Here is a 14190-nt window from a genome sequence, read left to right as displayed (position 1 = left end):
TCTAGTGCCTTTTGCAATGTACAATGTTTAGAATAGTACTTATAGTCATTGCAGGGTAAGGAATACTATCAATAAAATATAAGGTTTTATTTGCTATGTTGAACTCATAGACAGAGACAGTAAACAAGCTCAAGCTTCATTATGCTAGGCGTATAAAAATAACATGACAAAAGATGCTTTCTTCACAGGATTTATAAAGCATCATTATCAACATAAAGAATTACAAGAAAAATTCACCACTGGCATAAACATGCAAAATTTCATTGAAGTTTGTCTTTTAAGACTCCTTTACATTCGCAGTGAATGTGGTTTTTCATTTCTGTTTCAGAGATGCTATAGCACATCCCCACCGGAAAAAAAAAAAAACAAAAACAAAACCAAAACAAAAAAACCCCCCAAAAACCCCAAACACCAACAACAAAAAACCAACCAAAACATCACTGAAGCTATATTCCTTCTGTTCCCCCAGTAAAAAATGCTAAGGGCATTATTTTCTATTCAGTCTACTCAGCAGACTAGCTCAAGCGCTTTTTAACAATGTTTGTAGGAAATATTGCATACAACTTCTGCTCTGCGGTTTTGTTCCTGTTAATGACAGAATGCTAATCTGCTTAATATGTTATTTATATACAAACAGCACAGTATTTATTACAAATAACAGTGTTATCTCTGATACTACTAAACAAAGAGAGACCTGTCCCTGAAATCTCAGTATTTGCCTCAAATATTTAACAAATGAGCCATGCTATCTCCTTGTTTCTATACAGAGTATAGGGAGAGTATGAGGGTGTCACCTAGTGGATTGTTTGGACTGCCTGTAAGAGAACTAACAAGCAAAAACATCCAAATGGCATTGAATGAACTAACAAAACGAAAGAAAAAGGATTCTTTTTTCTTTATTTAATTACTCCAGGAATTGTGAAGGCTTACAACAGAGCGTTATTGTTCTGTAATATCAGCCTTTGGGTTCCCATTCATGTCACAGAATCTATTGGCACTGCAAAAGGCTGTAAGAATGATGCATCCAAAATTTTGAAAGGAAAATTACCTATGTTCCTGGCTCAGAGGAGAGGTTTAATATTACCACAGATGACTGTTTTAAATGAGTTGCACAAAACTTTTGTTTAAGATTACAAATAAGTGGAAGAAATGATATACAGTGCCTGTAAGTTCCACCAATTATATTTTAAAAGAAGGAACTGTTCCATGGTTTTCAACAGGCCATCAAAAAAGGGTTTTTTACATGTATTAGTTTGAGATTGCTGTATGCATTTATAATTCATGAATAGTTAAGGTTAACCTTAGCAATCTGGAGATGAAAAGGATTACATAAACTATCCATCTTATTTCTTTGATTGAATTACTGCACATATTTAAAGCAGACACCACTTAAGAACTGAATACCTGCAGTGAATTAACTCAGTCAAATGTGAAGCAGACACCCAGGCTAGCTCACCCAGTACAATTTCAATTGCATGTTGAAATTTAAAATAACCAGCATACAATTTATAATTGCATAATGAAAGCCTATCTGTTCCCATATATTTAACCTCTTTTAATTAAAAAAATGCTCACTATGTTTTTAATATTGCTTTCTGCCCTTGAGTAGAAGAAGCGAAAAATACATGGAACTATAAATGATAGAGACACCCTGTTTTAGTGCCTAGAGCATACATTTTATTGCACCCCCTCAAATTTTTCAGTGTCTGACCAGCATTGGAAGGGGAGGAAGTCTTTGCCCCATGACGGTATGCTTATTTGCTGGTGTCAGAAGCACTAGCTGTCAGCAGACACAGCATACTACTGGAACCAGCAGCCAAAATCTTACACTAGCGGTACGGTTTGCTGGCAGTATCCTTCTTGAAGTGGTAATATATCTGTTTTAACGAACAAGTAAAACTGCCTTCCTCTGTGTGTAAGGGCTAGCCCAGCTTAGCCTTTTCTGCATATACGGAATACATACAATGTAAAATTTCTTGCAAAATACCCTAGGTGAAAAGGTATAAAGACCCCAGCAATCCTTATCCATAGTAAAAGCTCTCAAAGCCAACACTTCAAGAGAACTGTAAAAATGTATATTAGTTAATTTAATTACCAAATCAAAATTTTGTATAAATGTATTTCAAGTGTTCAAGTAAAACCAAAGTACTGCTACTTTTTGAGATAGGAAATGAAGGAAAAAAATGGAAAATATATTAGTTAAATACCTCACCCTCAAAACAGAGAATAGAGTTCTGTTGATCAAAAGCATCTTAGTCTGCTAGATACTAAATGTTTTCTGGACCTTAGAAACATTTATTTTGGGGTTTTCTTTTTGCTTTTTTTTTTTTTTTTCCCCCTCAAAACTTTTGGTCTAGGTCCTAATGGATTCTGGTGAGAAGTGCCCAGGTGTTGTATATTGTGAAGTTTTGTAGTAGACACTGATAAAAGTACAAAACCTGCAGGGCAAGTAAGGATTGCTGCTGAGGGAGAGGATGCTGTCGATGAGCCTTGTATACCCATTCATCCAGCAGGCTATTTTATTTTAATATAATTCCTTCCAGCTTTGTGCAGAAAACAGCAGTGCCAGGCTCCCATACAGCATACACCTCGTTTCTCACTGAAGGTCAGGCTGCCTTTAGAATAAAAAGACAAAAACAACAAAGCCAAACCGAAGAACAAACTAGAGGGAAGGCCTTGGGCCTCAGCTAAATATTTCATTAAAAAGAAAACTGGTCTTGCATGTGTTCTCCTTAAAACCTCCCAAAGGACAAATCTGTCAGGGTATGTCTACATAGTTAGGAGCATCCAGTAACACAGCTATTCCTCCCACTCTCTGAGACGGCCTGACACAAGCCAACTCCAATCCAGAAGCTGAGTAAATATGCTATCATAGTGCCAAGCCTGAGCTAACACAGGTTGTGTCTCAACAGGCCTTATTAGCTCAGGCTCATTACTATAATAACATGGCTATATGGCTGCTGCACTGCAGCTGGCTCTGTGTGCCTGGCTTGCTGTGTGCGAGGAGCAGGCACTTAAGTATCTGCTCCTGACTGTGTAGACATGCCGTCAGCGTGTTCCTCCTCTTCTTCCCGGGGATTTTGTCATTTAATTTAAAGCTAGCAGCTGCTCCTCTCGAAAAAACTGTACTGGCATAAAAGAAGAACATTTGAAAAATAGTATGCTTGTGAAAGGTTGTGAAGTGCTCATTGCCTCTAGCAGGTCAGAGGATCACTTGTGTTACACCATAATGGTGTTTTCACAAGTAGAAAGCACGACCTTGAGCAAGGATCACATAGGTATACAACTGCAGTTTTCTCTCCTATCACCTCTTAACAGAGAAGATGCAAGAGTAAATTACACACTGAGTGCTGGAGAATGCCTAAAACATACAGCAATCTGTTTTCAAATAAAAAGTCAAGAACTTGCCCTTCTCCCTTATATAAAAGGACGAGTTTTGTGTTTCCCCAGTTGTTACTGAGTAGACACAGTTTACCTGCATTTTCCCTCAACTATACTTATGAAGAAACGTCCTACTTTTAGCTGGAGGGCACAGTCAGATCTGCGTGGACTCGTAGCCAACCTGAAAGAATGCAACAAGAACAAAAAACTTGCTCTTTAAGTCTTAATGCTGGAAGGACACCACGCCAGTATGGCATTTCAGATAGTAATATCAGACTACATAAATACTCAGACCAAAGAAAGTCTCAAGTGAAGTTTTTCTAGACCACAACAGTGGAAGATACTACCCAGGATCTACTCCTTCCACATAGGATCCTTGTAGTTCTAATTTGTACATGTACATGTAAGTAGAAAAGCAACAGCAGGACACTAAACGTTATGTACCAAAAATCTAATTCTAAATCTACACCTATAAACACATATGCACGCAGAAAAGTATTCATGATAATTTTGCATTATTTAATAAATTATTTTTGGTTTTAGCTTTCATGGACATTTTTAAATGTTGCTTCCTAATAATGGAGCTGGGAAACTCGCTTTTCTGTATTCTGTATTCAAAATTAATAGTCTCACATAGAGACAACAACCTCAGGCCAGGGGAGATTGCTGTGGCATTGCGAGGGTTTGCAATATTGAAACTTTGCATATTGCCTTGAAAATATGACATTGCCAAGGGACCTCTTCTTAACCGGTAGGGGAAGCTGTTCAGCTGAATAGAAGTTGGAGAGATTTCATTCAAACATATTCAGTTGGTTCTCATTAGGAACAATTTTATTTTTAATTGTAAAATTCTAAACTTGCACCCCAATTTTTAAGAAAAAATACATGCTTTCATTTTGCAACACATTTTGGTACGCAATACTACTCGTGTTGCAACGTTGACATTTTGATTTAAAGAAGCGAATGAGGTTTTAGAAACCTGATTTTTATCATTATAATGGGGAAATCCTCTCAATCAGTTCAATGTGATCATTAAAGAGTCTACATGTCTTTCAGTAAATTACTTATCAAACCTCCAACGTACTTTGTCCCTGTCTGGATTGTTTCCAGCAAGTTTTTATGTCTTAGTGAACTATGCTGTAATGCCCTCTGCTGGTGTTAACCTGGTAAAAGCACTTTAGATACCCATTTTAGGTGATTTTTAAAGAGGTATAAAGTGGTTTAAAGATTGAGAGTTCACACTACTATGAACTTCTACCAGTACCCTAGGCTGGTGAGACTCTACAGAGGCTTTTAAGTAAAAACAGCCAAATTGATCTTAAACGATACCAAATTGGATATAAACTTTTTACAAAGTTGTCAAGACCTTTTGGTATTTCTTATGAAAGAATATTTGCTAAATTCTCAAAATCCTGTGGAAAATTCTAGGGCTAAAGAAAGAAAAAATTAAGAGCATCAACTGATGTCCATTTAACTTCAAAAAGTTAATTCTGCATTAGCATATCAAGACTGAAAGTCTTATCAGAATGGTCATGTTAGATTTCAGTATTTCAAATGGAATTTCAGTTTTTGGCTTATATTTTACCCAGCCAACCCATGACAATAACCACAGACTGAAGCCACTGTTCAAGCAAGGAACTGAATATAGGCACTAGGACTTACATGATGCTCTTGGTCAATATTTTGAATAGCTTTTAAGAAAATGGGAATGACAATTTTGACAGTTAAATATACATGTACTGAAGAATCCTGCTCTAATACCTTTATGGCATGAATACACGGGAAGAAGAAAATACAGAAAATCAACTAAGTTTTTTTCCTTCCCAACTTACTACTATCTTACAGAAAGCTTAGTGAGATGCTACCCATTCCCAAGGAGTTAATACTTTCCATGAATAAATACCAAACACATTCTGTGCAGCAAGATTAATCAAGTAATTATTTTTAAAGTGCTATATCACTTGAAGTCTGTATTTCGTAGTGGCTTGGTTAAAATTGCCTTAATTTGATAGAAGTACTGATAAAAAGAAGGTCTAGGATGTTCTTGGATATGTCTTTCAGTTCTGTGTGAGCACAGAATAAAAATTATAAACCTGTCCTGAATGTGGTACCTTGGAAATGTGAGTGAGAGTTTCAAAAGTGTGTTGCAGAGGGGGATGTTCAACTGCCATTGAATCCCTTTGGTATTCTTGAAAATCCCAGCCTTAAACCTTTATTAAGAATCCCTTGAAAGAGATTTTTGCTTGAAGCCAGAAATCTTCCCATCAGATATGCAGGGCAAATCACCAATTAACAGGAGACATGAAGGATTTCCTTGATTACAGTTTGGACATGCATTTCTCCGGAGAGCTGCCTTTGTTCAAAACCAGCCTGTCTTCTCCATGTTTGAGCTCACAGTATGTTTCACAATCGAAACCCAGACAATTTTAGTGCAACAGAAATATGGGTTTGCATAGTCTAAAATGCTTTCATGAGACAAATCGTTACACAATAGGTGATACCATATTGTTTTGAGACAACATCGTTTCAGAAGGCAAAACCATTCTGCTTCTATGTGACACAATGGTGTTGGATCCAAATGTGAATACACGTAGATGGGGTAATAAACACATTAAAGGCAAAAATTAGCACTCAAGACTATTGTGTGGATTTAGGGTACTCCTTAGAGGGGTTTAGTTTCATGGATCTGCTGCATCCTAAGCTGGCAGTGGCTTGAGGTGACAACCCACTGCCTGAGAGCAGGTGTGGGAGGCATGACTGCTACTTTTCAGATACATATGAAAAGCTGAAGTCCATTTGTTTTCTTCCCCAACATTTTAATATTTGCTGTATCTCTGATTGTCCACGTCATTTAAGCCACAGTGAAGACAACAGGGGAGATAAATGTTAAAGAGCATAATGTGGTTCTCTGAAATCTGCTTTGCTCTGATGTGGATTGTAGTTGGTTTTATTTTGTTTGGGTTTTAAACTTAACATAATCACTACAGGAAACAGTTTGATCAGTGATCGGAGTTCCTGTCGGTGAAATAATGTGATGCCTAGCCTTTGTGACACTTGCTTTATTGGTTTTCTAGAAAACATTGTCCAACGTCGTCTACTAAAAGTAACATTCTTGAATTGTCTCTTTTCTCTGCTCTTATCTATTAAATACAGTATTAAAGGTAATGTTAGTCCCAAGTATACGTAACGATTTCTTTCTAAAGAGGTTAGCATTGACTCCAGCGGCTAAAACAAGACATCTTGAAGAAATAGCATATTCTTTTGTTACCTATTGGATTCAGGATTATCTATTGATTTTACATTGATTTCTCACGTGAACAGTGAAGAGGCTGAAGTAAGCATACAGTGAAAAACCCCTCTTACAGAGAGGAGAGAACTAATTACTAGAATCTTGGCCCACAAAAATACACATTTGCGGCACTTTAACATTGTAATTAAAGTGTAGCAATCATGTAATATCCTCGCCCAAATGCTCCCACGCTTGCCATGATACTTTAAATAGAGCAAAGGTCTCAGTTCTAGGGAAAAAAAGCTGTCTTGGTAAAGTGTAAACTTAAGCTGTTCCCGCGCTGGCAGCCATTGCCGTGGCATAGCAATCTTCCCTGCATCTCATAACCAAGCACACACTAACAGCAGCAGGCAGAAAGGAAAACTGACAGCCCTTGTCTCTTCAATGCTCTTTTGCTGCACAGGTGTCAATCCCAAAGTCAGACTGAGATTCCATAAAGCTGGATCTAGGTCTATACAGAAAACCACAACAAAATACTTACATTCTGCCCACTCATTCAACTGCCAGGTCTAAATAAGAGCAGAACAATTCTGCCTCGTGAGGCTTGAGGTCATGACTTCTGGAGCAATATAAAGTCTGGTTTCTGTCAAATCCTGGAAAAACTAGGAACATTGTATTTTGTACTCACAGAAAAAAAACAACAAGATAAAAACAGCTTTTTGGGTGCATTTATGCCTAACTGTTAACAAGTTTAATAAAACATACAAAATACAGCTCTCCTTTTGAAATCAGATACAGCTTCTAGAACCAATATTTACAAATAATTTTTTGTTATTATTATTACAAACCACCTAAAATAACATAGTACTGAAGAGTCAAGGGAAGAAGTTTCTTGATCCCTGCAAATTAAGAAAAAGTGCTTTTCTGGAAGCCTAAGCAAATACAAGCATGTCATATGGAGCCCAGTACAGGGGTTAAATGTGTGACATTTAAATGGCTTTTATAAGATTATATTTGTTAATCAGGTGGTCTTTTCTATCTTAAATGTTTCAAGTCATGTAACTGATACTAAACTAAATTATCTAGGAAATCAACATCAACATTTTAAAGATTTTATATATGCCAACTAATTGAAAGGGTTCTAGTTGTGTCTGCAGCTATAACCATACTACAGCTTGTAAAAATTCTTTTCTATTCTGTTGACAAAAATGAACATAGATCCAAAACGTGATAGTTCATACCCACAAAATGGGAATGGGTTACTCCTTTGACACCTCTTCAGTTTGTGGTTTATAGACTACAACACAAGCTGATTACACTTATGTTCCTAATTATGAAAGTTAAGGAGATTTTCATACCTTTCAATGAAGTAATGTCTTCAGTTGATTACAAGTAAGATTGGAAAACAAATTCTTTAATGAAATATGTGACACAGTTGTACTAAATACAATCACACGCTGCTCAGCAAAGCTGCCAATAAAGTGAAACAAATACAACTCCTCAAATGTTTCCATGAAATAAGTAATTAAAGGTTTTATAGTATGCAGCTTCATGGAGTACAAAGAATAAATCACATAAAATAAAGGCAAGACACTAACAGCCCAATTTCATGCAGAATTCCAACTCCTGAAAGGTTTGAAGCCTCAGGCACTTAGAATTTACTGTTCCCATTCAGAGAAATGATTTGCAGACCTAAATGAATATTTTAGGGTTTTTTCTTTGAGTCAAATGATCCATCTGTTTACTAAAACAATTCACTGCAAAGCCAAAGAGGTCATTTCAGGGTAAAACCTCCATCTTAGCAAAGAGTAAACCAAACAGAGTGTCAAGTTGAACTATTTGAAGTATAAAGTGACATCAGATAATGTTTGATGATGGTCAGATTGTATAATCTTTCTGCTGCAGCATTTTTAAGACTGGGATACAAAGAATCATTTTCTTGGAAGGTACACCATTAAGAAAGGTTTGTATTTCTATGTTATTATCTTAGTTTTACACTGTTGAGTAGTGTTGATAGCAAACTTCATATGTAAAAATGCATACACTCTCCAACTTACTAAAAAACTTAAACCCACACCATCAGACAAAGAAGCGTTTGTCAGTAGGCTATGAATTTGTAAGTTAAATCAAGGCAACAGACATATGCCAGAGAATGTTTCTCGTCTTCTCCCATTTTAGAATGAGAGATCCCGTTTATTTCAATTTGATAATCTGCAATAAAGTTGGAATGCTTTCATGTGGGACTTGGTGTCAGGGGGAAGAGAGTAAAACAAGGATAGAATGTGTTCTTGTGGAATCAGCACATTGAGTAGGAAAATGTTTGTCAGAAATGAAACTATACCATATTACCTAAATTGAACACTACCAAAAATTTCAGTGGTGCTAGTTTTACAACACCGCTTCTACTAAAACCAAAGGAGAACTCCCCTTAAATGGATTATATTCTTAAAATTAGAATATTTTTTTTTTTGCTTCCTAAAATAAAAAATAGAGAAGTTGCCACATTTCTTCAAATGTGATCACTAGTCTCAAGAATTAGCAGAATATATAGAGAATAAGCGCTTTTCTCAGTAAGGTGATTTCCCCAATTTGTTGGGGTTTTTTTTTTCCTCTCTTCCCCACCCCCCACCCCCCCCCCCCCCCCCTTCCATGCATTGGAAACAGGAAGGTAGAAATGCTGTATTAGTGACTGCAAATAGTATAGAATCTAGCAGAAGAAACTTCAGAAAAAAACTCTGTATTTACAGTATTATGTATACTCTTCAAACTCACAACCTTATCCAGTGATTGAAAGTATAGCACTGGGTCCCAACCAGAGTTTATCGATGTCTGCAACATCACATAGAGTACAGTTCTGTGGAGCCCAGGGCTCCAAAGAGAACCTGTTCTGTTGAACCCAGATTTCTTTTCTGTGAACATAAATATCAGCCATCATCTCCATCAGAAAATTCAAAGATCATTTGTTTTATTTGTGTGTTTTTCAAATCTTTTTCTTAAAGCCAAAGTGGAAATTTGTAGAGCACTTTCTTTTTTGCACTAACGACTTCTATGTACCTGGTTGGGAATAGTGTTTCAAAGGTCAGCTGTCTGAAAGTGAGTTCTGTCCTTATTCCATCTACAGCCAGCACAGAAAAGTGGGCAACTCCAGAGGCTTTTTAATGGGTGGATCTTAACACTGATCATAGAACCGATGAAGCATCTTCTGGAAGCGCCTGTTTTTACCATCTTACTACATGATTGGTTTAGACTTGGCCTAACAAATTTTCGTACACCTGAAGTGAGGCAAGATAAATCCAATCTTTACAGGTAATACTAGAGGTCCACTTGAGTGAACCTTCTTCTGTTTGGAAAAGATGTTCACACAAAGGCGTTTTCAATATCTAGCTTTAGATATATTTAACGAGGTCTTTGAGTTAGGAGCCTTTGCTGTAGACACGGTCTGTGAAGAAGCTGTGACACTTCTAAGAGATCTGGATCTGAGTAGTTTGGCTGAATCATCAGCCAACTGAATCATCTGAATCCTTGATTTTTTCCACATAAAATTATATATCATCTGTTTGCATACATAAATGAACTAAAAACTGAAGTGGCAGCAAGAAAGGGATGGACTAATTACTCTGCAGTTTCCTTTGCCACCATTACATTACTTATAATATTATGCAAAGACAAACAGACAAACACTTGGCCAGCAGTTTTGCAGTACAAGAGGAAATTGGTCAAGCCATAGTGCAGGACTTCTGTTGAGTCTGACATGTACACAATGTGTGTGCTTTTTCTCTTTGTCCCATTTGTCATTTACCCATTCTTGTATTTCAGAAAGAAACCGTAATGAACTGTCTGTGCAATTAAGATCTTGCGCCAGTGTCTCTATTAGAGGTCTTGAATCCCTCTTGCTTTAAGGTGGCTGGCTTCTTGGTGTTGAGTATCATAATAGTCTATCAACAGAAAAAAATCTTTTAATGTTTTCCTATGAACTTGCATTACTTCTTGGCTTATAGAAATTATATTGTCAATGTGCAGAAGTTGAATCAATAGTCTAATTAAGCAAGCAGGGCACATGATGGTACTATTAATTCTTCCAGTAAAAATTTCTAAGATGGGCTTTTTATTTTCATGACTGTGGAACTGCAGGAGATCCTTTATCAGGGGCAACGTTGCTTCTCGTGCCCCATTTTGGAACATGCATTTTTCTTTGAAATTAGAGAAGATGACAGAGAAATTGTAATGAATCTATGTGAAATATGAGCATCAAAATCAAGTCTTATTCTCCAAACATGCTACACATTAGACACTAAGCAGGGGAAGAAAAGAATAATAAATCCGGCTATTCTAAATGGAAACCAACAGAGTTCCTTGTGTTCTCCTGTGTTCTGTATAGTACATATGAAGTGTGATGATGATAAGAAGTTGCCTCGTGCTTTACTGTTTTCACATCTTTTGAGTTTTAACACCCAAGTAAGTGTTTAATTCTTACTGTTTGTTTTCAAAGCCAAGGACAAATTCTTCCAAAGCTCTTAAGATAAATGGTTAAAATGCTGTTGTGAAAACATATGTGTTGCTAACTTTCTGTGTCTTCTTTCAAATCCATTCCTTTGTATGTGTCTTTTATACTACTTTTGAGATTATCAGACACACAGAGCAGAGATAAAACACTGATACTACATAGATTTAATCTCGTAAGAAAACACATGCCACCTTTAAAATGATTTAAAGAGTACAGGTGCTTTATATTAATCAAATTCTTTTTTGCTTTGAGTATAACTTTGTCAATTGAGGTGCTTATCTGTTCATGTTCTGTTCAGATAAATTACTGCTAATCATGTTTGAATGCATGTTTAAGAGTTTTTAGATTGGCTATAGATATTATACCATTTCAAAACGATCATAAATATTGTACTTGAACAGCTATAGTGCATCTGGATAACATTCAACCTGATTCATAATCATTTGCCATCTACTGTGCTACAATAACCAAGCATAAAAGCATGTTGTTATTAGTCTGTGCAGACTACACTCGAACTATACAGTAAGTATTTGTGAGGTGGGTATCACAGCCTTACCTGTTTGAGTATCACTGCATATTCTTATATTACAGTTGTTAAGAATTTATTGCAAAGCTGTAGCCCGTGCTATATATTCAAGCCTATTCCACTTTCTTACAGGAGTGGGCTGTTAGCAGGGGAGGCAGAAGAACCAAAGATATTATTTTCATTTCTCATTGGGAAGGACAGTTTCAAACTGGGGGAGGAGAACAGGAACCAAATCAATTCAGATAACAAAAGCAAACCTTTCTTGAAACAACAAAACAAAACACAGAGGTTCAGGTGAGGTAAGCCTGTTATTTTTCAGTATCACCAACAAAATTAATTGAAGTATGGGAAGATAACTGAGACTACTAAAAACCTTTGCAGGTGACAAAGAACACATTGGAAAATGTACAGTGTGACGTGGCAGATGCTGCAAGGTATAGCCATACAAAGTGCTCACTAAGAGAAAGGAGTAGGATAGGAGTGGGCAAAATGAATCTGAAAACTTGGCTGTGAGTTTCACATGATGATACTATGCTACTAGAAGGAGATAAGGGGAAAAGTGAAGGAGAGGAAATGCAGGAAATAATGCTGAAGACAGTTCAGATGGAATATTTTGAAGGAAACCAGGGAACAGGCAGATACAGAAGCTGGGGAAAAGTGACAGCAACTTCTAATGAGAAGTGGAAAGGATTAGAATAGCTTTGGCAAGTCTTGTAGCATAGCAATAACCCTGAGAAACCTAATGACATTTGGGAACTCAAACAAAGCCTCATATCTAGTCTGGAAGCTATCAAGGTAAATGAAAATCTTTAGCAACAGCACCACTTGAGTTCTTATTCCTGTGTTATGACAGTTACTTGCTGTTCATCAAAAGACTGCACTGTTGAGAGAAGGAGTGGGCTATGCATTAAATATCTAAATAGAAAAAAAAAATATCCTCTGAGCACACAGGACTTCCTATCCCTTTCTGAATAATACTCCCTTCCTTATTATCTTTGACAGGAGTCAAAATGCTGAGTGTTTGACAGGGACTGGGCCTTAAGAATCATCTCCAGTCATCACTGTCTTTCTATTTTCCTCGCTGCTGCCTAAGTTGTAAAGTATGATTTCCCAAGCCCAGTGCCAGCCACCATTCTTCTTCAATCAGATTCTTCCTAGAGACTCAAAAGTGTCACATCAACCAATCCAGCACTTCATTATAAAACAGGGGGTGAAACACTGGGAAAAGAAAGCAAACAGAAAAGAAAAATGTAAATAGCATCACTTCTTGGTTACCAGGTGCATCTTATCTTATCTCTCTCTGTCTCCCTGGCTGCAAATTCCTGCGGGGTAAGGGCTGTCTTAACAAGTGCTTTGTAGAGTGTTTATCACAGCATCATGCATGTGTCCTAGCACAGTGACAAATATGTCACAGAGCTACTTTTCAGCTTTTGTATGTTTATGCAATACTACTTTCAGATTAATATACGTTACATGATTTGTGTTTTGCAATAGCAGAACAAAAATCAAGGTATTTGGATTTCATTGTTACCTTTCTAGGACAAAACCCCAGAAATCAGTGCCAAACCTGACTTCTAATTGGACAGCAACATGAGGAGATGCATGAGAAAAACGAGTATTTAATTTGTTCACTCTCAGTTTCTTTATGCTGAGACTTGCGGCTGCTTTGTTGAATTTCAACACGCTGGTCAAACTGCGTGAAACTTGGCCAACTAAACTGCCTTTGTACCAAACTGCAAAACAGATTTCCACACACTATCCTGAAGTCAGGATTTGCCATAGATCCCTACATTCTGAGCAATACTATTCACCTATTAGCGAGAACCAGACATTCAGACCACGTGTACTTCTATATATGTCCATCCACTTTCTGTTTGGCTGTATTCCTGCATAATCTTCTCACCTTGAGTGTACTGATTTCAATTGATATCAATGTAATTTAATCCCCAATTCATGGCATATTGGCTGTTTTTAACCTAGCCCTTTCAAAGATTTTCCCTTGAAGCAGTGGTGTCTGGGTGAGCATTTCTTTGCACTGCCTATAGCGCAAGTTTGCATTTTTCCCTCCACCTAACAAGAGGTGATTAACTAAAGGAGGAATCAGTCACTTCTGTCTCTTCTGCTACACTGGTCTTTTACACTTTCAATTCATATTCCAAAATTACAGTGGTAATACTTCTCATTTACTTCATTATTTTCTGCCATTTCCTAATCTGCTTTTCTAACAATGTCAGTGAGGCAGGCAGGTTGTATAAAGAGAAAGACTTTTGCCCAGCAGCCTAGTACATTGCTTAGGACAGTAATAAAAAGGATTGTTTCAGGACTGGGATAAGACCTAAGAGATCACAGTTTACCTTCTTAAACACCAATCAAATTTTACATCATCTATATATATCACATTGAATTGCCATTTGCATACAGGCCTAATAGCCCACTTACAAAACTACATGTTTAATACGTGTTTTATTCCTTCAGGTAAACCAAGGAATGTTCATATTAGGACCGCATGACAACAGGTCATATGGTTTATATTCCAACAATGAATGGGAG

At 36.9% G+C, this 14190-nt stretch overlaps 1 protein-coding gene and 1 long non-coding RNA gene across 6 annotated transcripts in view; one reads left to right on the top strand and one right to left on the bottom strand.

The window, feature by feature from the left end:
- The window catches only part of ROBO1 (roundabout guidance receptor 1), a 650768-nt gene that overhangs the window by 326558 nt on the left and 310020 nt on the right, over positions 1 to 14190 (bottom strand). The gene's annotated exons all lie outside the window — the stretch shown is intronic.
- LOC129784282 (uncharacterized) overlaps positions 11776 to 14190 on the top strand; it is a 28618-nt gene continuing 26203 nt past the window's right edge. Inside the window, exon 1 of the long non-coding RNA XR_008746743.1 lies at positions 11776 to 11939. This is a non-coding gene — a long non-coding RNA (uncharacterized LOC129784282). The remainder of the gene's footprint in view (positions 11940 to 14190) is intronic.

Source organism: Falco peregrinus, chromosome 4 (genome assembly GCF_023634155.1).
Source record: "Falco peregrinus isolate bFalPer1 chromosome 4, bFalPer1.pri, whole genome shotgun sequence".
In the NCBI taxonomy this organism is placed as follows: Eukaryota; Metazoa; Chordata; class Aves; order Falconiformes; family Falconidae; genus Falco; species Falco peregrinus.
Note: the sequence above shows the minus strand (reverse complement) of the source record. Positions and strands in the feature narration are given on the sequence as shown.